The sequence below is a fragment of the Pithys albifrons genome, chromosome 3 (genome assembly GCF_047495875.1).
Source record: "Pithys albifrons albifrons isolate INPA30051 chromosome 3, PitAlb_v1, whole genome shotgun sequence".
Taxonomy (NCBI): domain Eukaryota; kingdom Metazoa; phylum Chordata; class Aves; order Passeriformes; family Thamnophilidae; genus Pithys; species Pithys albifrons.
The window spans coordinates 55,040,434-55,063,201 of NC_092460.1; the positions used below are offsets into that span (position 1 = coordinate 55,040,434).

At 40.8% G+C, this 22,768-nt stretch overlaps 1 protein-coding gene across 1 annotated transcript in view; it reads right to left on the bottom strand.

The window, feature by feature from the left end:
- The window catches only part of ELK3 (ETS transcription factor ELK3), a 36,776-nt gene extending 24,581 nt beyond the window's left edge, over positions 1 to 12,195 (bottom strand). Inside the window, exon 1 of the mRNA XM_071552041.1 lies at positions 11,719 to 12,195. The gene's annotated coding sequence lies outside the window, so the exon portion shown is untranslated. The remainder of the gene's footprint in view (positions 1 to 11,718) is intronic.
- Between the last annotated feature and the right edge of the window lie 10,573 nt (positions 12,196 to 22,768).

The following is a 22,768-nucleotide window of genomic DNA, read 5'->3' on the forward strand; positions in this document are numbered from 1 at the left end:
CAATTTACATTCTTTCCAGTGTGCTCCCACCCATACAAAGCCTACCAAGTGCCTGATCAGCGTGACACTACCTGCTCCCAGGACTGATCCCAGAAGGAGACAAGTATCTGTTCTGATAATACTGCCCCTATTCATTTCAACCCAATTGAGGGAGTAACAGAAATGCCTAAACTTGGAGCTGCAGTAGAGTCAACACCCAAGTTCCACCTGAAGAGCATAATAGAAAAGGACAGAGACATCCACAGAGCAAAGTGTCCCATCTGAGAAGATTTTCCTGTAAAGGAGGTAACCAAATTGCCCACCTAGGCAAGGGGCCTACTTGCCAAACACTGTCTCTCTCTTTAGTGTATGGAGTCTGCCTTCTACCAACATGAACAAACATTATGCAAGTTACACTAGAAGTAGTTAAGACACAAGAATACATGTGCTGATGAGCTGCATTATTTTTTTTACCAAGACAATACATATGAAATTCCATGTGAAAAAACATCAGTCAGTAAAGTGGCATTAAGGTCCAAAAATACAGTCATTAACCTGCCGTGCAAAGTAAAGCAAATAAGCAAGCCACCTTAAATACAGGCAGTGAAAAACAAGGAGGTTCAGAGACAATTCTAGATAAATAAAAAGCTCAGGAAGATTTATGGCATGAACTGTGAGATAAGCAGCATAGTGTTTGAGGCATTAAGTTTTGTAGGACTCTTACATGGGAAAAGCTAGATGAAAAGGCAAAAAGCTGGAAAGCAGCTCTGTAGCATTCAAGACTTCTGCAGAGGTCCTTAGCTTCCACACAACTGTTACAGCTGTAACAGTTCTGTTCTCCCATGTAATCCAGGTTTCCTATTGGATTCTTTCTCCTACTCTATGTTAGCTCCCCCATAGCCCTTCTCAAATAAAGAGATATACTGCTGAGCCTGAACAATCAACACAACAATCTGAAGGCTAAAACTCGTAATCCCCCCAAGCATTAGGATCAAAACCAGCCCCTTTTGCTTTAGAGGGTCTGCAGAGGAACAACATCTGGGAGTCTAAGCTATAAACCAGGTCGTGGGGCTTGGGGCACAGGAGGGACAGCTGAGGGAGACAGACTCTCTGAGGAGCCCAGAGGCTGAAAACAAACTGCTGGAGATCAATTAAATCAGGAAGACATAAAAGGTGTTAGCCAGCAATATGCCCTATAGGTAGTCACTGTGAGATGGTGATCAGACATGTACATGAAAAGGATTAAGAGGCTGAGTCAGGGCAGGAAAATTAATTTCCCTTAGCATATGAAGAAACTGCTGATTACTCCTGTAGCCAAAGCAGCTGCAAAACACTCAGCTCCTTCTTATGTGCCCCATCACCTCCACTCACACCTCCCCTACAGGCACGCGTGTGCTTTTGTGAGCACACAGCATTTCTCACTAACAAATACCTTTTTTTTACCATTTCAATTACTCTGGAAAACGTATGTGGAATTTTTGTACATCCATGTACTGCTTTTGCATCCTGATTCTGTCCCGCACGTTTCTCCAAGCCAGCGTGACATGGGGCATTGTTAAGTTTCTCATTCACGTTAGCATTTGGCTTCCTTTATTTCTGCAGGTTGCAGCCAGGAAACTGGAAAACGGGCCACAGGAAACCTGGCCTCCTACATCTGTCCCAGTTTGCAATAGCAGCTCTGGTTTTATTTTTCTAAGTGTCTCAGGTTTATTTTAACCCTTGAGAGGACTACTGCAGTAAAATGTGCAAAATATGATTGATTTGCCATCATTTTTTTAACTATCATTTCTCAATACTAGAAACAGATTTTCCTTAACTAAATGCATTTTAAATTATATTAATAATAAACAGTTATGTGAGTTTTTTTAAAAACTCATGGTGGAAATTACTAAAACAATTCCATTCCATAATAAGTATCAAAGAGTATACCTAGAGAAAAATATGGAATCAGGCACTCTCTATATACATTCTAAACATAGTTCTAGAGTGAATGTCTGTATGAAAAGCTGAACTGCTTATAAATTCTGTAGGACAATTTTTCTCTTTTACATTTCACTTTTTATAAAAAAATTGAAGTGCACGTGTTTTGCATTTAATTACAGAAGAGTACTGATAAAGAAAAGTAACTTTCCTAAAATAATTAAAAGATTGGTCAGCTATAACATTTTTCACTGAAAATTCATCTGTATAACAATGACTGTATCATGAGATGTTAAAGACAATTGCCAAATCTGCCTAAATGTTTGCTCATAACCCTTTGAAAGAACAGGGCAAAAGGCTGAGTCAGTCCTAACACTTCATTTCTCAACAGAGATGCTTCAAGGGTGATAAATAGGATGTGGTTGGTGAAGAGTTAGTGATTCTGCCAGAAAGGCAGAAAAACAAATATCAATTTGTTTACTCAGAAAGTTTTCAAATACTCATCAAAGGAGATCTTCCTGCTAATTTAACTGGGGTTGAAAAAATAAGCTCTCAGCTAAGTGTGTAAATATCCCTGCTTTCATTTGATGCCGAACTTTCTCTGGTAAAAGCAGTAAATCAAACTAGTGGTGCAATCCATACCCAGGACACTTTAGGGAACTCACTATGTGCATGATACAGAATGCTGGTAATTTTTCCACATCCAGCAACCAGGACATTTCCTGTCAGAGCATCCTCAGAGTCCTTCCATTGTGTTGAAACTGCAAAAACTTTCTAAATCAGGACTTCCTCCTATTATATTTTAGAGGCATCTTTCTGGGAAATGCAGATTCAAGTGAAAAAAAATAAAAATAAAAGGAATTCCTGCAGCACCACCCAGTGGAAACACTGGAAAAAGCTACAGGGGTGCCCCAGCACACAAGCTCCAATTTACTGCAAAATTACAGTAATATTGCCACACAAACCCAGACTGGTTTAAGGATGTGCCAAAAAAAGCAGAGAGGACTTTGCTGGCTGATGTACTTAACAGAGTCACACGAGGTATGCCTACTCTGTCACTCCTGCATATTAATTTTCTCTTAACTTTAAATTCTAATTTAAAAGATTATTTACAGTAAAAATTTACAAGGTCTCCTTCTCAAGCAAGAATACCCAGTGTTATGGCCCAGCACATTAAAAAAATAAACAGACTCCTGAGGTTAAGAGCAACACAAAAGAGACAGCAGCAAGATTTAGCAAAATATTAAGGAATAACATCAAGTTCCACTGCAGAAAAGAAAGCATTCACACACATGTCCAGTAATGCTTTCAGTAGGTACATTTGGTAATAAAATGTTTGCAGTTTTTCATTTTTTAACCAAGTCAAAGAAAGGCAGAGGCAGATGTCCAAAGGAAGAAAGTTCTGCAACCTCCAAATTAATACAACAAAGGACTGGTTGCCTGCCAAGCAGAGGTGTGATGACACCGCCTTTGAAACACAAGTGTTTTCCCATTCTCTGTAAGGATGTCCTTCAAGAAACAGTTTTAATCCCACTGGAGTGAAAGCCCTTAGCAGGAGGGAATACGGCTACTTGCTTCCCTGTGAAAGGCTTAAAAACAAAACCTGCTCAATTATTTCTAAAGCTAGCCGTAAACGAAACTACATAAATCCGTAATGGCTCCAACTGCTTACCTTGGGACAGACATTAAATGAATGCAGACTCCTCACACTGCTTTTTGTCTGCTCATGTGGTGCACATCTGTGGCACACTGGCAACACACTACGCTGCAATCCAAGGGACTCCTGCTTTCAAAGTCAGCCCTATATGTTTATTTATCCCATAAGACTTTGTCTTATACTTTTGTCAGCAACAGTAGGACACACATCATGATTACTTGACCACTCTGTATAAAATTTCTGATGGTCCCAGAGCTAAAGGTAGAGGTTACAACCTCCAGGAACAGTAAAAGTTTATTTCAAATATCAAGCAATTACTCCCAAGTGTAAATGCTTTTTCCTTATCTGTACTTCCTTTTTTAACTGAAGTATTAAAATTTTCAATTTCGTGACAGCAGACTGAATGCTTTGTAATTTATGCTAGTGGCTCTAATTTAAATGGTGTATTAACACTATCTGCTGTATCAAATGCTGCTTTAATACATTTCATATTCAGATGTTTAAACTAATCTTCCCCTTGCCACTGATTTTTCCTAAACTAAAACTTAGATAAACAAGCAGGTCTTTTTTATTCTGTGAACAGAAATGAACCTCTCCAGAAGGACAGGAAACAGTCCTCTAAGTTCTGCTCAGACAAATCAAGGTGGCCAGCAATTGTCATGAGACCTGAAGTACAGCAAGATCATCACAGCTTAGACGGCAGTCAGAGCTTGCCTTATGATGCACGCTGAATTTTCAGAATTTGCTGGATTAGCAAAATGAGCCATTAAACTATTAAATAACATACAGGCTTACCTGTATATTGTCACGTTGTAAGATGAATCAGTCATAGCATTATACAGAAAAAGGAGTAACACAGTTCAGCAGGTGGTAACTTACACATACAGAGTCATTTTACCTAGACAGTTCGTTCCCAGGGCTAATCGAAGTTCTGGTATGTGTGGTTATTGTGCACTAAGCTAAAGCAAAACCCAGTTGAAAGATTCTTACCTTCTGACCTTATTCGCTTGCCTACTACACCTACAAGAACCTGCAGGTCACACCTACACATTTCCCCTAACATGGTTCAATAAACACTGGAATACCCAACAATGCATTAGAGAATAGGTGAGATTTCAGCCAACAGAAGATCTGGCTGCTACTCTCCTGTACTGTCTGTGTCCTGTGTGCTCAAGCTAATTCCCACGGCTGCTGCAAACTGTGGATGCTGCAAACTGTGGATGAGAGACAAATAGGACACTATTTCAATGATTACAGCAAACTTTGCTGTATACAAAATGCTCAGATCACATATGCTTAGAAGTGACACCAATACACTGTTTTGTTAGTATCTCTGCTGCTCAGATACCTAACAGCCACTATTTTTATTTGTATGCTGAATTCTGTATAAGATTACACGTTTAAATAAAATGTAGATTCTCCTCAACTTGGATGAGACTGCACAGTCAGTACTATTGTGCCCTACTCACAGGGAATCAATCCATCCTTGATATTGCTCTATTTGGGAGAGGTTTCATCACAGCTTCAGCACTGAAGCCGCAGTACTGAAGGAGTATAGGGTTTTATACCAGCCCTATTCTACACTCACAGTTTGCTGACCGAAACCACGCATGCCGGTTGCTCTGAGTCTGCTCTGAGTCACCAGACTTCACATAGGTCTGTATCAAGAAGCTGAACACACATTCCCATGTCAGCTGTATTAGTCTAGCATGGAAGAAATTCTCTGAAGGTAATCAACATTCTCCAGGTTTCACTAACTGAGCTGCAATAAGAATTTGTTCCTACTTTCTAAACGCTTTTTAAAGATTGCTTCTCCTCATGAACTGCTGCTAATTGCTGGGAAGAGATAATGGTGGTACTTCAGTCTGCAAACTTTTTGTTTGTGCTGTATTGTGACTTGATACAGCAAAGGCCTCTCAACACTACCACAATATAAACATTTAAAAACAAAAACAGTCATTAGCATCCTTTTCAAACAGCTTTACCTGAAATACATCTGATCAATTTTCATCTACAAAACCCCAAAACAACAATAACAAAAAAGAAGAAATATACAGAGATGCAGTAAAGAGGGACTGTCACCACATTAGAGGCAAATGGATGTGGAATGGAAATCTGTTTTCCAGATGAATTATCAGCTGTGTTTCAAAATGAGGATTGGAAACTTATAGGAGGACATTTGATTAAAAACATTTAGATAGATGGAGTATATAATCCCAGTCTACTCATTTTTGTACAACTGTGAAAGCATGTTTTATACAAACACTTTTGCTTGTTCACTAGTATTTTCAGAAAAAGACCCATCTTGTAAAATTGCATTAATGGGACTTAAGATTAAGGTTAGTGCCCAGAAAGATTTTACTTATTTTGAATGATCGGTAAGAATCGTAAAAATTGTAAATGATTCATTACATAATTTAATCACAGCTAAAAGTAAAGATAATGTGTAAGATGCAAGTTTTCCTCTCACAGTACTTTAAATGATCTTCAAGTTAGGATCCACATGATAAGAAAATTTTATACTTTAAAGCTCAAGAAACTAAGACAGGGTTGTTTGCATGGGAGCCAAAATACATTAACGTAGAAAATTGGTATTTGCAAAGATCATCCAAATTATATTCTGAATCTTCAGATAATGTGTAGTAAATTGGCAAGCAGAGACACAGATGTGTGAAATGCCTCTCTGAAATGGATCTGGGGGAAGCCATAGAATTAGAAGTATTGTTCACACAGCACATCCTGACACTGCAAAATTTAGAGCAAAAGCCATGAAGACGAGGAGGACCCTTGCACAGCGCAAGCATGAGCTACTCCGATGCCTCAGTCACAGTCAGCAGGTAGTCAGTGTCAGTGCATTAACAGGAGTGCCAACACACTCAAGAGTAAATACATGCCTGTGCTTTAAAAGATGAAAACAAAGTAAGTTTGCAACTTCCCACAGAAATTCTTCTGAAGATCCTGAGCTGTATCTAACTGCTCAGATGCATATAGATGCCATGCTATAGTCTTCAGAAACCTTTCTTTAAATTGACTTTGATTGACTATTATCTTAGAAGTTCATAGGTGTCATCATACAGGCTGAGCAGTTTTCAACACATGGCCCATGCACACAGGGGTCAATGGACCTTCCTCCTGAAGGCGAGGCAGAAGCACCACAGCACCACCACTATGGTTGGCACAACTGCTCAGAAATAATGATAGATCCACAGATATAAAAAAGGACAAACCCCACTGCTCTAGATAATCACAACAATGCTACTTAAGCAGCCCAAATCACAGTGCTGGGAACTCCAGAAGAGTAAAAAAAGTATCATTTCCATCTGAGTTGTACCTGCCCAAGGCATAGCAAAATTTGGCCTCTGATGCTCTTAACTGCAATATAACTTTAAAATTTACTTAAATATTTAGTAGTTCAGCACAATATGAGACACTGTCCATGACTTATACTCATTAAGCAAATCAACAGCTCCAGGGTACTGTTTTGGTACTGCAAAAAACTGCCACAGTATTCATACAATCTTAGAAATGCAGAAAGACTATACAGTTATTAACTGGCAGGTAGTGCCTTCATGATGTTTTCATAACAATGCTTATGGCAGGTGTTTTCTGTAGTCCTTGCTTTTAGAAAAGCAGCAAGTCTCCTTCAAAGAGCTTTTCAATTAAAATCCACTGTAACAGCAAACCCTCAAGAACCTGAATTCTGATATAATTACTGGCATATAAAACCACAATGAGTAAAAGAAAGTTTTAAGGACAAAGATGAATTTCTCCTTGTGAAGTGCACAGATGAGAGGTACTTTGTGCTCCATCTGCTTTGTTTCCCTCCATGCAGCCTCGTATGTTGAGGTGCGGTGAGTTGGACTTCCTCTGCCTACACCTTGACATTCTCCCCCAAATCATGACTAAAACTTTAATCATTCATTATTCAACAAAATACTTCAACATGAGAACAGACATATTCGGTCTTTCAAGAGCTCCCAACAGCCTCCAGAGTACTTGTTGATTCATTTAACAAGCCACAGATGAAGTAAACCTCTGCCTCATGATTCAAGACTGAGATTCCCTATTGTGGGAAACACTGAGGAGAAAGCCACGGTGAATCAATCCAGGGATACACAGCACAACATGACTTTCACAGGCCCGTCAGTGACAGTCTGTGGCATGAACCATTGGGTGTGGTTACCAAAGATAGACGCAGCTCAAAACCAACAGCACTCTGAAACTGGCCCAGGAACTGTCCTATAATCAGTGCCACGGCTCCAAATGGATTCCAGCAGCAGCATCCAGGCACGCTGCACATTGGAGCCACCTCCACCGGAAGAAAACCAGGGACTGACAAATTGCCTCAATTGCACAAATTAGTCTAACCTGCCATACCTTTATGGCAAGTAGTAGATAGTTTATCAGTTCTTCACTGTCTTAGATTATTTAGCACTACAACAGAGAACCACTCACAGAGATAACAGTAACTACATGAGCTTACAAATTTTATATGATGTCATCAAGACACATTAGCTAAAACTTTTTTATAAACATATGCTTCACAAATAACCATGTGTAGGTGCTCCCACTCTTATCCCATGCTCCCTTTATCTTTAGAAGCCAAATGTCTGTTTATTTTGGCACCTATTTCTTTCTTCTGAAGCAATATGTTATTGTGTGATAGCACTTGCAAGGCTAAGATTTGCATTTTCTATACAGGTGATGGACATCCATGTCCATTTTATATATACCTACCTTCCTACCTTTAAACATAAGAGCCTCAGAGTAAGCAACAAGTTCCACGCACCTTGGTGAACCTGCAAATTGACTTTCATTCTGTGCTAAGTCCTTCAGAATCAGTTTTTGATCAGTATTTGTGATCACTTGATTAATCATACCTGCCCCTAAAAATACTTCTGTTAAAAGAATGCCTCCATCCCAAGAGGAGCATTACAACAAGAAAGCAAAGCTTACATAACTGGACTTTCTACAGAGCAAAGGAGGAACACTTCAGTCTTCGGAGTGAAAAACCTGATTTCTTTTCATGATTTAAGTTTAATGAAATAACATTAAGTAACAGGAGCAAAGAACCACTGTGAATCAGTAAGCACTGAGAACTGCTAATGAACTGCTTTCTACATATAAAAGCGTCCATGTGCACAGTGCTATAAACAGGTATGAGGAAGGCTGTAGCTGAGTTTCCCCTGAAACTGTGTTGCTTATTTCAACTGTTGCATCCAGGTGGGGTCAGTGATATCAGAAAGGATATAAACCTGTAGGTTTTTTCTTTTTAGGAACAACTGACATGGGTGATTTGAAAAATCAAGATGTAAACAATGATGACAGTATCTCAACACTTAGCAGACAATATATACACTTTTTCTCACATACTTTAATATTTTGTAAATTAAAAGACTTAAATAATAAAATCATACTTACAGGAAAAACACATTTAATAGCTTTTTTATTATTTCAGTGGAAACTATCATGCATTATATGATAGTTGGATTTTTCCTTCTATTCCAAACAGAACTGTTGGTTTTTTAACACATCTGTGGATTAGTTCTTTTTCAGTCTTTCAAATTTACAGAACACACAATACGTACACCACTACTACATCTGTTTTTCTACAGGACATCAAGATGCTTTCTACTTCTGTTGAGCAAAAAAAATATATTAAATGTATATAGTGTGGATAGACTACATATACATACATGTGTGTATGAATGTGTGTTTCATCTACACTGATTCTGTAGATGGCACACTGAAGTTCCAGCAATATTTAATGCCATAAGTGGACAATTAAATATCCATATTTCAAAGAGAGATAAAAAGAGCTAGGAAACACTCATTAGGAAGAGTTCTGGTGTTTTACACCACACTAACTGTTCCATAACACACTCAACAAATTTTTGAACATTATGCCCAATAATGCATCTCCTTCTCTAAAAATTAGAATTTTACAAAAGAAATAAACCTCCAAAACTGGAACAAATCTCTTACGTCATGATGACTGCATTTGATTGAAACAGATTAGGCATTTTCTGGTTTGTATACTATTTTAAAAATTCTTCCCTGCCTGGCTAGAAAATCCAGAGGCATCTGTGTCTGGAGATTGTGTCACTAATCCACAAATAAAAGTCCTCTGTAAAGTGATGTTAATGAAGAACTTTTCTGTGTGGACATAGGAAGTACAGGAAACACTGAAAATCTTCAAAGGTAAACACGTGGTATACTGCAAGTACTACTTTTTTGCATAATATTTGCTAGTTTAATGCTATCTCATGATAATTCAAGTAAGTAGCTAAGTGTTATTGCCTATTACACACCATTTTATTCACATTTATTGACATTTCCTTTAGCTAAAACCCTCTTGCAAGCAAGAATCCATTTTCTTTGTTTGCTCCAGGCTTTTTTTTTTCTGCAAAAAGTTGTACTTCTAATTTAAATTAAAGATTGGTGGGGCATGGCAAAAATCTTTCTAATTCTGAACACAGACTTCTTTCATGACTGCTATGAAAATAAATCATCATGAAATAATTACCCAAACCACTAAATTAAAAGTGGTACGTACAAAATCACTTGAAAATTAGATATGTAAAGCACAGATACAGGAAGGCTACATGAGTGAATATACTTTTCAAATATGCCCATCACCTCAGTATCTTGGCTCAAAAGTCTTTTAATCTTGCAATTACATACAGCTGACACAGATGCAAAGAACATGTTTATCATAACACAGCCTTCTGCGTACCCCATTTATGGGCTTCACCCTATGGAAATATTTATGGATAAATTACATTAATCTGAAATAACTGAAAAGTCTGTATGAGCAAAATACGAGATGAACCACGACTTTCTGCTTGAAATGAAATGTAACCACGGACTTTTGAAGTTGGAGTCCTCATGAGCGAAAAGATGCTGCATTGTATAAAATTATCTCAGCACTACAACCCTAAGTAAATAAAGATGTAACTTGTCTCCCTTTCAACTGCAACGTTAGAAAGGCTGACAGGGCTTCACAAAACCCTCCTGTGTTAGGGAACGGAAACTCCTAATGAGATTAGTTGGTGTGTGTGCAGACATTACTTAGCCATGACTAAATGGGCTCTCTTCCTGCAGCCAGTGGAAAATTCAGGGAACTTTTTCCCCCTGCAGCATCAGAGTCCCTCTAACATTCAGCAAAGCCAGATCCAACAACAACTCTCCACTTTCTCTCGCTTTCTCTCTGTCTTTTTTTTTAACTTCCCTTACAAACATTTTTTGTGTTTTTTCTTTCCAGTTGGTTGTGGAAACTATCCACGTCGGCCAAGGGGGTCTCGGGGCAGGGGGTGGCCAAGGAAGGCGGGGGGCAGGGCCGGGGAGAAGGCAGAAGACTACAAAGGAAACTGTAAAAAGGAGCAAATACATAAACCTGAGAGGGAGAAAACCACAGAGTTTCTTTGTGAGCTGCAGTGACTCATTTTCAAGATGTTGTCTGCTGCCAGTTTCAAACCGGAAGCGCATGGCAATTAGTCTTGCTGTTTCCAGACAAGCCAGAAACTCTCCCGACACGTTTTTTTTTTTCCTTTTTAAAGCCCCTTCTGCAGTTTCTGCAGGAGCCTTCCCTTCCCTGCCCCCAAGCCCTGCCCGGCCCCGCTCGGCCCCGCAGCGCTGCCGTGCCCGGCCCCGGGCGGCCCCCGCGCCCTGCCCGGGACGGGGCAGCCCCGCCGGGAGGGGCACGACGTGACCGGCACCGCCGAGGGGCTGCGCGGGGTCCCGGGCCCCCCTCCCGGCCCTGCCCGGCCCCACAGCCCGGCCCCTTCTCCGGCGCCCCCCGGGACGCTCCGTCCCCTCACCTGCACCCGCAGCTCCCGGGGGACGGCGGCGCCGCCGGGGAACCCTCCGCTGACCGGGGCGGGGGGCCCTGAGGCGGCGGGCCCTCCCCCGGCGTCCCGCCCCCCCGACCGCCGCCCCCTGTCCCGGTACCGCCGCGCTGGCCGGCCCGACCCCCGGCAGGACCTCCGGGCTCCCCGGCCCGTGCGGGGCTCCGCGCCCCCTCCCCGCGCTGCCCCCGACCCCGCGCTGGCTGCCCCCGCGCTGTGCCCGCGGACCGAGCGGTGCTCCCCTCCAGCCCCTCTTCCCTCCCGCACCCCCAAACTTTGCGGGAGCGGGGCGGGCGCGGCAGCGCCTGTACCTACCCAGCGGCTGAGGCACTTCTCCGCTCTCTCCTGGTAGTTTAGAGGGAGCTGGGTAAAATCCCCCGGTTCTCCATGCTGAGTCTTCTGCAGACTCTCAGTTTCTCTAGTAATGAAATCCTGATTTTTTTCCCCTTTTTTTTTTCCCTTGGGCCGGTGCGTGTGCTGTGTGTGTGTGTGTGTGTGTGTGTGTGTGTGTGTGTGTGTGTGTGTGTGTGTGTGTGTGTGTGTGAGTGTGCGAGCGCCTGCCCGTGCGAGGGAGCAGCAGGAAGCCGGGGCAGGCAGACAGCGGCCCCGCTCACTTCCTCTCCCGCACTATTCCCCGGGCGGTTTGCAGTCTGTGTAAACAGCCTTTTCCTCCCCGCGCCCCTCGCTCTGGCCGCCGATGTGCAGCATGGCTGTAACACAAGACACACGCATAGTAACACGGCAGCGGCACCTCCGCCGGCTCGCAGGGAGCTCCGCGGCTGCCCCGACCGCCACCCCTTCCTGTGCTGCACCGCGGGGAGGAGCCTCCCGCCGGCCGCCCCCGCCGCGTGGGACTGACCAGACACGCAGTGCCCCGGGAGACACCGGAGGGATGCCGAGAAGCCCCTTAGGGAGGGCGCCTCGCCATCCCGCAGGGCCCTGGAGGGGCGGCCGGCTGTGTCCCGGCGTGCTGGGCTGAGGTCGCGCCGGAGGGAGGCGTGGGCGCCTCTAGTTGGGATCACTGCAGACTGAGGGGCTCGTGGAGTGCAGGAGCTCACTGGGTGCTGGCACCTTCCCGACCCGGACTTCACACAGGCAGCGAAGTGCAGGAGTGGTGCAGCGTGGCCGACACCTTAAATTGAGGGAAATAACATATTAAAAGTCAAAGGCCACTCAAATCATAAAATCATAGAATAGTTGGAGTTGGAAGGGACTTTCAAAGGTCATCCTGTCCAACCCCGTTGCAGAGAGCAGCAATATATTCTACTGGATCAGGTTGCTCAGAGCCTTGTCCAACCTGAACTTCAATGTTTCCAGGGATGGGTATCTATGACCTTGCTGGGCACCCTGTGCCAGTGCCTCATCACTGTCACTGTAAAAAATGCCTTCCTTATATCTAATCTGAAACTATCCTTAGTTTAAAACTTATCCTATCACGCACCATAAAATCCAAGCTGGATCTTCCAGCTCTGCACCATATCTCAAGAAACAGACCAGTGGTAGTTTGCTGATTGAGATTTAGGTTTTGACCCTCAAGCTGTAGACCTCAGATCTAAACTGTTGGTTTGGATTTATTAAAAGGGACATATTTTCAGTATTTAGTTTACATCAGTTTTGTTTTTTCTTGTGTCTCATATATCTGCATTGTACTATTTCTAACTTTATTTCAAAATTCTCCAGATGAGTGACATTATCTTCTGTCTGCCTAGTGAATCAGTGATGTTCATTCAATGTATAATACTTCAAAATCAATACTGCTATTTCTATTAATAGTCATGACATTTATCATCCCAGTGCAATGACCGCGGTTCAGAATGTTTCGACATGCAATGACACTGAAGCCATGATTATTTTTTATCACTCTGTTGGGTTCTTGCTTACAATGTCACTAGGAAGAAAAGTATGTTTTCATGAAGTTAAAGAGATTGTCACAGTTGTCCACAAAGCATCAGTCAATGGCATCTGAACAGGTGGACATAAGCAAATTCACGATCTTGTGGAAGTAATTTAGGTTTCTTCTTTCTTGTCTTCTAATATGCAGTGGGGGAGGAAAAATAACATGGTACCAGCATACCAAATATTGTAATTTTGGTTTTTTTCTTAAGTAATTCCCTTTTAGAAGTCATTCTGAATTTTAGAATGAAGATGTGAGGTCTGCTTAATCCTCTTTTTGTGTTTCCCAAATAAAGAAGCATTAAAATGTTGAATGTGAGACAGTACATTTCCTGGATTAAAATGTACAGTGGATGGAGTCCTTGCTATAAGCCTTAGTTTAAGTCAGTAGGATGCAGGAATCAATCTTGTTTGTGAACTTTTTCCCTTTTTAATTTTTTCCTTTTTGTTTTTTTTTTTCCCAAAGGCAGGGCAGTTGGATAAGCTTTTACAGTACTGAAACGCAATGTTGGACTGACAACTGGGGGTACCGGTACTCATCTTCTATATTTATCTTTCACTTGACCAAGAGGCAAAACAGAGATATTCCAGAGTTTCCTTGACCAGTTACGGGTGTGGAGATCTGAGAGAACAAAGTCTAAAAAACAGTACAACTTATTTTCTTTCACAAAAAAAAGTAAATAACATTCTGCCTTTAAAAATGTTAAAACTTAAAATTTTTCTTTAATTTCCTGTCCTATACCTTGGTTTATAGCACTAGATTTTTTTTACAGTAGCATTTCTTTTTTTTTTTTTGTCTATATAGTGATGTAGAAACCTAAACAAAGCTGCCATGCTGGATGACCACTGGGTGAGGTCTCTTTGTGCTACCCTACAAATGCTGGAGTAAAAAGTGTAGAACTTGTTCAATGGAATGAAGCCACCAGGATGTGTTGCAAACACAAGCAATTCAGAAAGCTTTCAGGAGTGGAAGAAAATGGGAACTTTCATCAGGGCTACTGATCTAGCACTATGGATGTCATTGGGAAAATATTTTTGGAAACTGTCTTGATAGAAACGCTGTGCTTTACAGAATGATTGCTGAAACTCTCTCATCTACAATATCCACCTGGTTCAATTAATCTACACTTAAAGTTATTCCTAAGGTTTATCTGATGTAAGAGTACAAGATGGTGAATGAGGAAAACTACATGTTTGTGTTGTGTAGGAGCTTCTTTCTTCTGCAAAAGCAATTCCACTCAGAAAACCTTTTTGTTGACATAGTCATAAAAATGGCAGTTATGTTTTTTGTAGAGTCACTGTGTCTCAATTCACATCCATTCATCAGCACATATAATCATAACAATTGTTAACTGTAAAGCCTTAGCTCTGTCCTCAAGCTCTGAAGATCTGGGGGTTTAGCTTTGGAAATTGTTGTTCCTTGCTCAGTGTTGGTCCAGACGACAGCTGTTGCACTCATAAAGGACTAAGCGTAACTAAGACAGCTCTCCTTTGACCAGTAAGGCAGGTTACTGCTGCTGAAAGATCTAATCTGGTAGGTTCAGGGAATCCTTGAACAAACAGGCACCCAGGATGTCTCTGTGTCCTGTTTACCTAGGGACAGTGCAGTTTATAGAAGAGCCTGTATTTATAAACCTCTCCTTCTGCTACAAATATTGCCCCAAAGCATTCCTAAGAATAGTGGCTATAATTCTGCCTCATTTTTATTAGATTACATCAATTAAGAAACCAGGCTTTGTCTGTCTTTTCAGATTGTTTCTACTGCATTTTTAAAGTGTTCATAAATCTCATGTGCTGCTCTAATTAAAAAATCTAAAAGGAGGAAACAGAAAAATAAAGGTAGATTTGCTCTCCTTCAGGTCTCTGTTTAAAGCTCTTCAGGCTGAGACATATCTATGTATGTCTAGGTTTTAGTATAATTTCACTCTGAGCCTTGAGTGTCTCTGTAATTAAATTATCAAATTAAATTATATAATTGTAATGTCACTTTGCAGGATACAATTTTCCTTAAATATACATAGATGCTTATAATCATGTGTAATTATCAAGAACAAAGTTGGAAACAGTTGGAAATAATTGTTGTTTCATTTAACATTATAATTGTGAATATATTTAATGAATGTGTACATTTTCTCCTCCGTAAGCATTTTTTATTACTTTCTAGATTACAGTCCCTACAGTGAAGAGGCTTCAGATTCGTGTCTGCCTTTATGACGACTAACACAATGGGTTCTGTGAGATAATCACTTGTAACCATTCTTCTCTTATTCCTAGAAATTCTAGCTTGAATAACCACGTAACAGATTAGAGTAGGGTTTCTAGGGAATTTTGGAAACTGGGTAAATATCAACTAATTACCTGAGTTGGCATGACAGCCTAATTCATGTAGGATTCTTGGTTTTCCTTCACAACAAATTATTTAAATGTCTTGCAAATGTTGTGTCAATACTGATGAATGTTCTTCTAGCAGGTTTGGCTTTTCTCTTTCACACTTTCCTGTACCTGGACATTCATGGGCTTTACAGCCAACAACTTCAGTATTGCAAAAAGTCCTGGGAGATCCATACCACTCAAAAAGTGGCCAGTTACTCAGTTTTATCTCATCTCACAGGCAGCTTCACTGGCAAGAAAAGTGCTGTGTGCAATACTGTACAGCACTACCTCCAGGGTATAACACTGACTATAAATCTCAAGGGATCAGACTGCCCAGTGTTTCCCACAAGCATTATTTGTTCCTGGACTTTTTGCTGAGCTATCTAGAGTAAAATTGTGAGGTTTAGAAGAGGTGATGGCAGACAGTAACAGAACTGTGTTTGCTCTTGAGAAACCTCTTGTTTGAAGTTGATTCAGATTAGTGGGAAAAACAATTACATGCCATCATCAAAAGGTTCAAAACCTCATACCACATTTTCTGGAACAAAGAAATTCTGCAAATTTTAATCTAAAATGTTTCCTGTCCCAGGCAGAAGGGCTAAGTGTTTCTTTACACTGTGAAACAAGTATAGTGTGCAGATGGTAGGAGCTTAGCAAGGAAGCAGGAGCCTCTTCTGTCTTGCCTGGGACCTTTTTTCCCCTCAGGGAGCATGTTCTATTTCCTCGTGACAGTCAGTGAATGAGAATTACTTCTGGGTTGCAGTTAGAAATCTGCCTTCAGACTTAAGAGAATGTTTCAGAGATCCCAAGGTTTTCCTCTTCTCCCCTATCCACCCCCGGAAGGCTGTGGTGCTTGATCAGGAAGGATTGTTGGGGGGAAATGACTACCTTTACACTCCTCTTCCTCTGGCACATTTTGCTTTCCTGTTTCTTTTGCTTTCCCTGTATGTTGTGGAAGAAAGCACATGACCCAACAAGTAAAAGCATCAATGTGTGTACACTTTCATTGGGTTGGCCTTCTTAGTGAAAGATTTGTAAGGAATTACATCCTGTGTGCAGTGTGATTGCCTATGATTTTTTGTCATTTAAGGAATGTTGTGTCACTGTGTTGAAGGACCCTAAAGCACTTAAATGAGCAACCCATGAAAACAAGGATAGAGGATTCCAACAACCTTTGAATAATAATGAAGTCTAATCTAACTGCAAAGATTAACTATTTCAGAGGTCACCAGGCTTCTCTTGAGTCCTTCAATCTGTTCTACTGCAATTTCTTTTCCAGGCTAATTAATTAAAGGTCTGAGCTAAAAATTTAGTTGCATTTTATCGGGTTTTTTGAGGGGGGTTGGGACTTTTTTGCCCCTGTCTTCCATCTGTCTATTTTATCATAACCTAACCTCTACATGTAATGGATCCAAGGTAATTCTACTGCCAAATATCATCATAGCATCTGAACATAATTAAACTTCTTTTACTGTTCTCAAATGATTTTGGTCAATTAGAGTGCTACTGACTGCCACTTCTGTTCAGCCCACACTAATTCTAAGATTTTTAAATGTTGAATGAAATTGCACAGATTTTGTCTTCAACATGGGGCCTTATAGTTTATATGCTTCCCAGTATGACATACATTTTGGGACACAGTTCTACTAGCAATTTTCAGATAGGTGCAAGTGACAATTTTTATTAATTACTGTGTATTTGATTATGATGTTCCAGTTATTGTATTTTTGTGTTTGTATTTCAAAGTTAATTATGCATGTTCTTGATGATGTGCATTTTCTAATAAAATAATGGATATTTTCTTAAAGCCCTTCCTGTTCTCATACTTCATAGCCCTAATTATAAACCTCAGATAAAAGACATTGGAAAAGCAAATGTTCAAAATCTCTTTGGTTTTTTGAAGTCAAAACTGACCTCTTAACCTGTCATTGGTGCAAACTATAGAGTACACAGGTTATGTGTTTCTTATGGGAAATGACTGCTATTAGCATAATTTTACCTGCCTTCTGCTTGCTAGAAAATCCTTTTTCTAAGTCACATTACACAAAAAAAATTTAAAAATTATTGCATCTTAATACCTTTACCTTATACATGCATGTGCACTCATCTTTCTTGAATGGTAGTGAAGAGAGATTTCAGAAAACAATTCAAGGCATGTAAGTTAAGACACTGATGTGAATGAGCCAGAGGTGATTGCTTGTCCCTGATGACTACGCAGGGATCCTGGGAAGCCTCTCCAGCTAACCCAGCCACTCTAATTAGGTGCTTAGAGTTAGAAGACATGGATACCTCTTTGATACGTATTCTGCCCTCTGTAGAGCTGAAATGTGGAATCATTTTTTAGCTGTCTCTAAGGAGATTTTATTCAGATTTTATTTACAAGTATGTAACGTTTTCAGTGTAGATGTACATCCAAGTCATATAAATGTGACAGCATTTTGAGATTTCAAAAAACTCAAGTAATGTAAGCTTGCAATGCAAATTCGATCTTGTTCCATAAAAAAATTCCCAGTTCATACATCTCTTGTTTACTGACTTTCTGTATATTAGATTGTGACAGTTGTCCTGCCTGTACCTCAACTATACATGTTGAAAAGCTGATAGGTGCTAGCCTGTCTGGTATCCTTTCATCACATACTAGTTGTAGTTGCAGTTCTAAGAGAAGTGATGATATGCAGCCAAAACTACCATTGTATGAACATTGCCTTGGAGTTGTGTGTTCCTGACTGGGTATTATAAAGAGATGCCACATTTCCATGGAAGGCTTTCTTGGCACAAACCATAGGCTCCTTCACAACCAGACTTAGGAAAAGGCCATAAACACAAGTCCACACTTACTAAACAAATTCTTAAGAGCCAGCCATGTATTCTAGTGTTGCACTTATCACAAAATGTATTGAAGCAATCCCATGTTGAGGAATCCATGCAGTGCAGTTAGCTCGGGGTGCGGCTGCAGTGGGAGAATCTTGGAATCATAGAGTCAACTGGGTTGGAAGAAACCTCTGAGATCAAGTCCAACCCTTGATACAACACCACTGTGATTACTAGATCATGGCACTAAGTGCCACATCCAGTCTCTCAGCTGCAGGTTGAGCTCCGGGTCGTCAGAGCCCCGGGCAAGGGACCTCGAACTGCGGACCCTTTCCGTAACAAGGGGCCCGGGGACCTGCAGGGCGGCCAGGGGAGCAGGCACTGAGAGACATGGCAGGAGCCAATGACCCCTAGATTTTCCTGCATTTAGACTGTAAGGGGATAAAAACCCATAGTTCCTTTGTTCAGAATCCCATCTCAGAGGCACCAGGTCGAGCTGCTATTTTGTTTATTTAGTTATTGCAACACAATTAAGTTCTTTTAAGGATCAGGATGTCCGAGAAACCTGGATGTCTATGGGAAACCTGGGATCGAGCCAGTAAGGTAAACTGGTCTGACTGTGTAAATGTAGGGGTGTAGCTGCGAAGGGGCCTCGCTCCCAGCTCTCATGATACAGGTGTGAATGCCAGAGAGGCTCCTGGATGACCAGACAGGGAAGTTTCTTTTACATACAAACTTATGGGAACAGCTAACACGGATGTATCCCACCATCCACTGGAGCATGGCTGCTCCAGGTGAGAGGACAAGTCTTCGGCTATAAAGCTCTCAGGCTCATTTTAGCTGCCTGCAACATCAGATTTAAGCACTTTCTTAAGCTTTGCTGAAGCAAGATATTACATCCTCGTGTAAAAGGTGACGAGGTTATGTCAAATTTCTTTTGACTTTGGTGGGTTCCAGTCAGAAGTCTGTTGTGGAACTGATCTTCGGGGGAACTTTGGTTAAATACCAAGGTTCTTCGAAGTCCTACACAGATCATAGTATTAACTTGTTAGTCCAACACTGGCTCATTCTGTTAAAAAAGGACAGTGCTGTACCAAATAGATTATGGCATACATTGTTCTTACATAGCATGCACAATCCAGGTTAAAAATTGCTTTAAGATATTATTGCAAGAGAAATTATAAAAACACATACACATAGAAATGTGTAGTAAACTATGCTGTAATGTAGCTTTATTTAAACATTTAAAGAGAAAAAGGAAATATTATAAAGTGTTGGTAAATTTTTTGGATGCTGTTTATGTTTGAACTTTTCTCTGTTTTCCTGTAGAAACTTCCGTATCCTCTTCCTGTGTCCCTACGAAGTTTTGTACAATGCAGAACAAGAAATGCTACAGGGATTGTGCTCCACCTTTCTCCTTCCTGCTGGGATATCCTTTCTGTAAAGAAATATAAAGTATGTAATATTCAAGTGAAAATGTTATATTATTCTTTACTTCGGTAATTTTCTGTAATCTACAACATACCAAGCTGAGTGTACATTGGTTGCAGAAGTGCACTGCTATTTTTACATTTTTATGGCATATGACTTTGTCAGCCAAAGGTAGCTAAAATCTATTGCAAAGTTTCTTGTTTTCCAGAGTCTTATCAAGGGTTCATGTCTAAGCCAAACAAGACAAGAGTGGGTTGGGTTTTTCTCTTCATTGTTTTGACTGAATTAACAGGAAGGGGGGAGTGCTTTACCTGTCTGACACTGGAGCAATATTCATTAGCTCCCACTTTTCACTTGTCTGTCTGTCCAGACTGTCTGCATCCTTGTGGGAATTGTACGTGAATTTCCTAACTCCCAGTAACAAATAAGGAAATTAGTAAAGGCCTTTGACCTGGGTTCCAGTCTTAATTCATTCTAAAAGTCAATACTTACAGTAAAATAAAGTAGCAGGACTTTCAAATCTTATTTAATGTTAATGGAGCACGTTTCTGACCAGTCAGGGTAGGCTTTTACCATTGTTCTGTTCCTCTGTATGTTGGAAGCCTGTTTTATAACTCTACATACATATAAATGCAGATGTATAGATGTATGTTTCTCATTTGGATCATGTAGCAGTTCTTCCCTAGCAATAGCAAAAGGCATGATGGTGGTTATGATGGAAGAGAATTATTCTGGAGTCTGGTAGACAGGGAAGATCAGGAAACAAACTGATTATTCATTTTAACTGAAGTTTGTGCATGTAAAATAATAAAGGATCCATAGGGTTGCCAAGCTAAAAGCAACATAAAAAGGCAGAAACTTTTAAAAATATGCAGGAGTTTCAGACGATTTGCTGAAATACAGAGCAGACAGTAAGTAGATGTTTTCAAGTTTACCTTTAAAATAATACAGAACAAAACTGCTACTTCTGCGTGGAAGAGATCTGCTGAGTTAAGTTTCCTATAGTTATCAGTCTTTTATTTTCTCTCCACCTTTCCTGTTAATGTATATATATTTTATGGGCTTGGTTATCTTTCTCTTTGTGCTAAATAGAAAAAGAAAACAGAATAAATTTGACTCATAGGAAATAATTAGCATGAAGAACAAAATAAGGATGTAGCCAGCAAAATTTGTGCCCTCAATGATAACCAAACTGATTAAGAAGTATACATTAATTTAACCTTTATTTATCATACCTATTTATATTATAATGTTCTTGCCTGGCCCTTATTTCTATAAAAATTATGTCTTTAATAATAAGGAATTAGCACAAGGCTAACATAGCAAGGAATAGTCCCTAAAAAAACCCCATCTTTAAAACTGATACAATGACACTGTAAATTAGCAAGTGAGGTGTTTTTTTTTTTGAAATTGCAAGATTGCAGTTAACAGTAGGAACTATAATTGCACATGTGGCAAACATTTATGATTGTGTTAGAGCATTCTGCTTTTGTGGTTAATGGATTTGATTCCAATCCCTTTTCTGCTCAGGCTCTCTTATGTCTAAATTAACAGTACACTATTGGAATCATTGGAGTTACTCTGAATTTTCATTGGGCTAATTATGAACAATTTCAGAGCCTTGTTGGTGTTTCAGAAGTAAATATTGGCTTTCCAATCCCAAAGAGACGGAAAAAGCTTAAACCAATTTTTTTTAAAAAATAGTCTTTTGTGATGACACACTGTGGGAGTGCAAGTGAGAGAGCCTATGTCTGTGTGGCTGTAGATTTGCACACTGATGTGTTTGCATGTCTGTCAGTTCTCCCTGGTAGCAGTTAACACAAGTTTCCCATTTCAGCCAAACTGATAGAAATGGTTGCAAGGTCAACATTAGAATCACAGAATAATGGAATGGTTTGGGTTGCAAGGGACCTTAAAGATCATTTAGTTCCAACCCCCCTGCCATGGACAGGGACATCTCCCACTAGATTGGGTTGCCTAAAGCCCCATTCAACCTGGCCTTAAACACTTCCAGCAACCAGGCATGGATAATTTCTCTGGGCAACCTGCTCCAGTGCCTCACCACTCTCACAGTAAAGAACTTCTTCCTAACATCTAAATCTAAACTTACTCTCTTCAGTTTGAAGTCATTCCCCTCATCCTGTTACTACAGTTCCTCATGAAGAATCCCTCTCTAGCTTCCCTGTAGGCCCCCTTCAGATACTGGAATGTTGCTATGCAACCTTCTTTTCTCCAGGCTGAACAGCCCCAAATTTCTCAGCCCGTCTTCATAGGGATGGTGTTCCAGTATCCTTACCAATTCGTGGACCTCCTCTGGATTTACTCAAACAATTCCATGTCCTTCTTACTCTAGGGGCACCAGAGCTGCATGCACTACGTCAGCTGAGGTTTCACCAGAGCGGAGTAGAGGGGAATTTTACATTACAATATAAATTCCTCTCTTCTTGTCTAACCTATGCTAGAGCCTACTGGGAAAGACTGGGCTGTCTTGGGGGTCAGAGTAATGCCAGTTGAACATAGATTACTTAACAGTCTTTAGGCAGTTAAATGCCTCCCTGACATCCAATCCCGTCAGATCTCGGAAGCTAAGCAGGGTCAGCCCCGGATTAGTACTTGGATGGGAGACCTCCTGGGAAATGCCGGGTGCTGTAGGTTCTAGTCCTGAGGACTTCACTGGCACTGTCCAAGCTCGCTCGGCTGTGGCAGATGAACCTCAGGACTGAAACGGTGAGGCCAGTTCTGCTCACGCTGAGCCTCACCTAAAACCCACTGCGCAGGGTGGAAGGGCACACCCATGTGGGGACAGCCCTTCCCAAATCTTTGTTCGCGAAGCCGAGCCACACACACACACTTAACA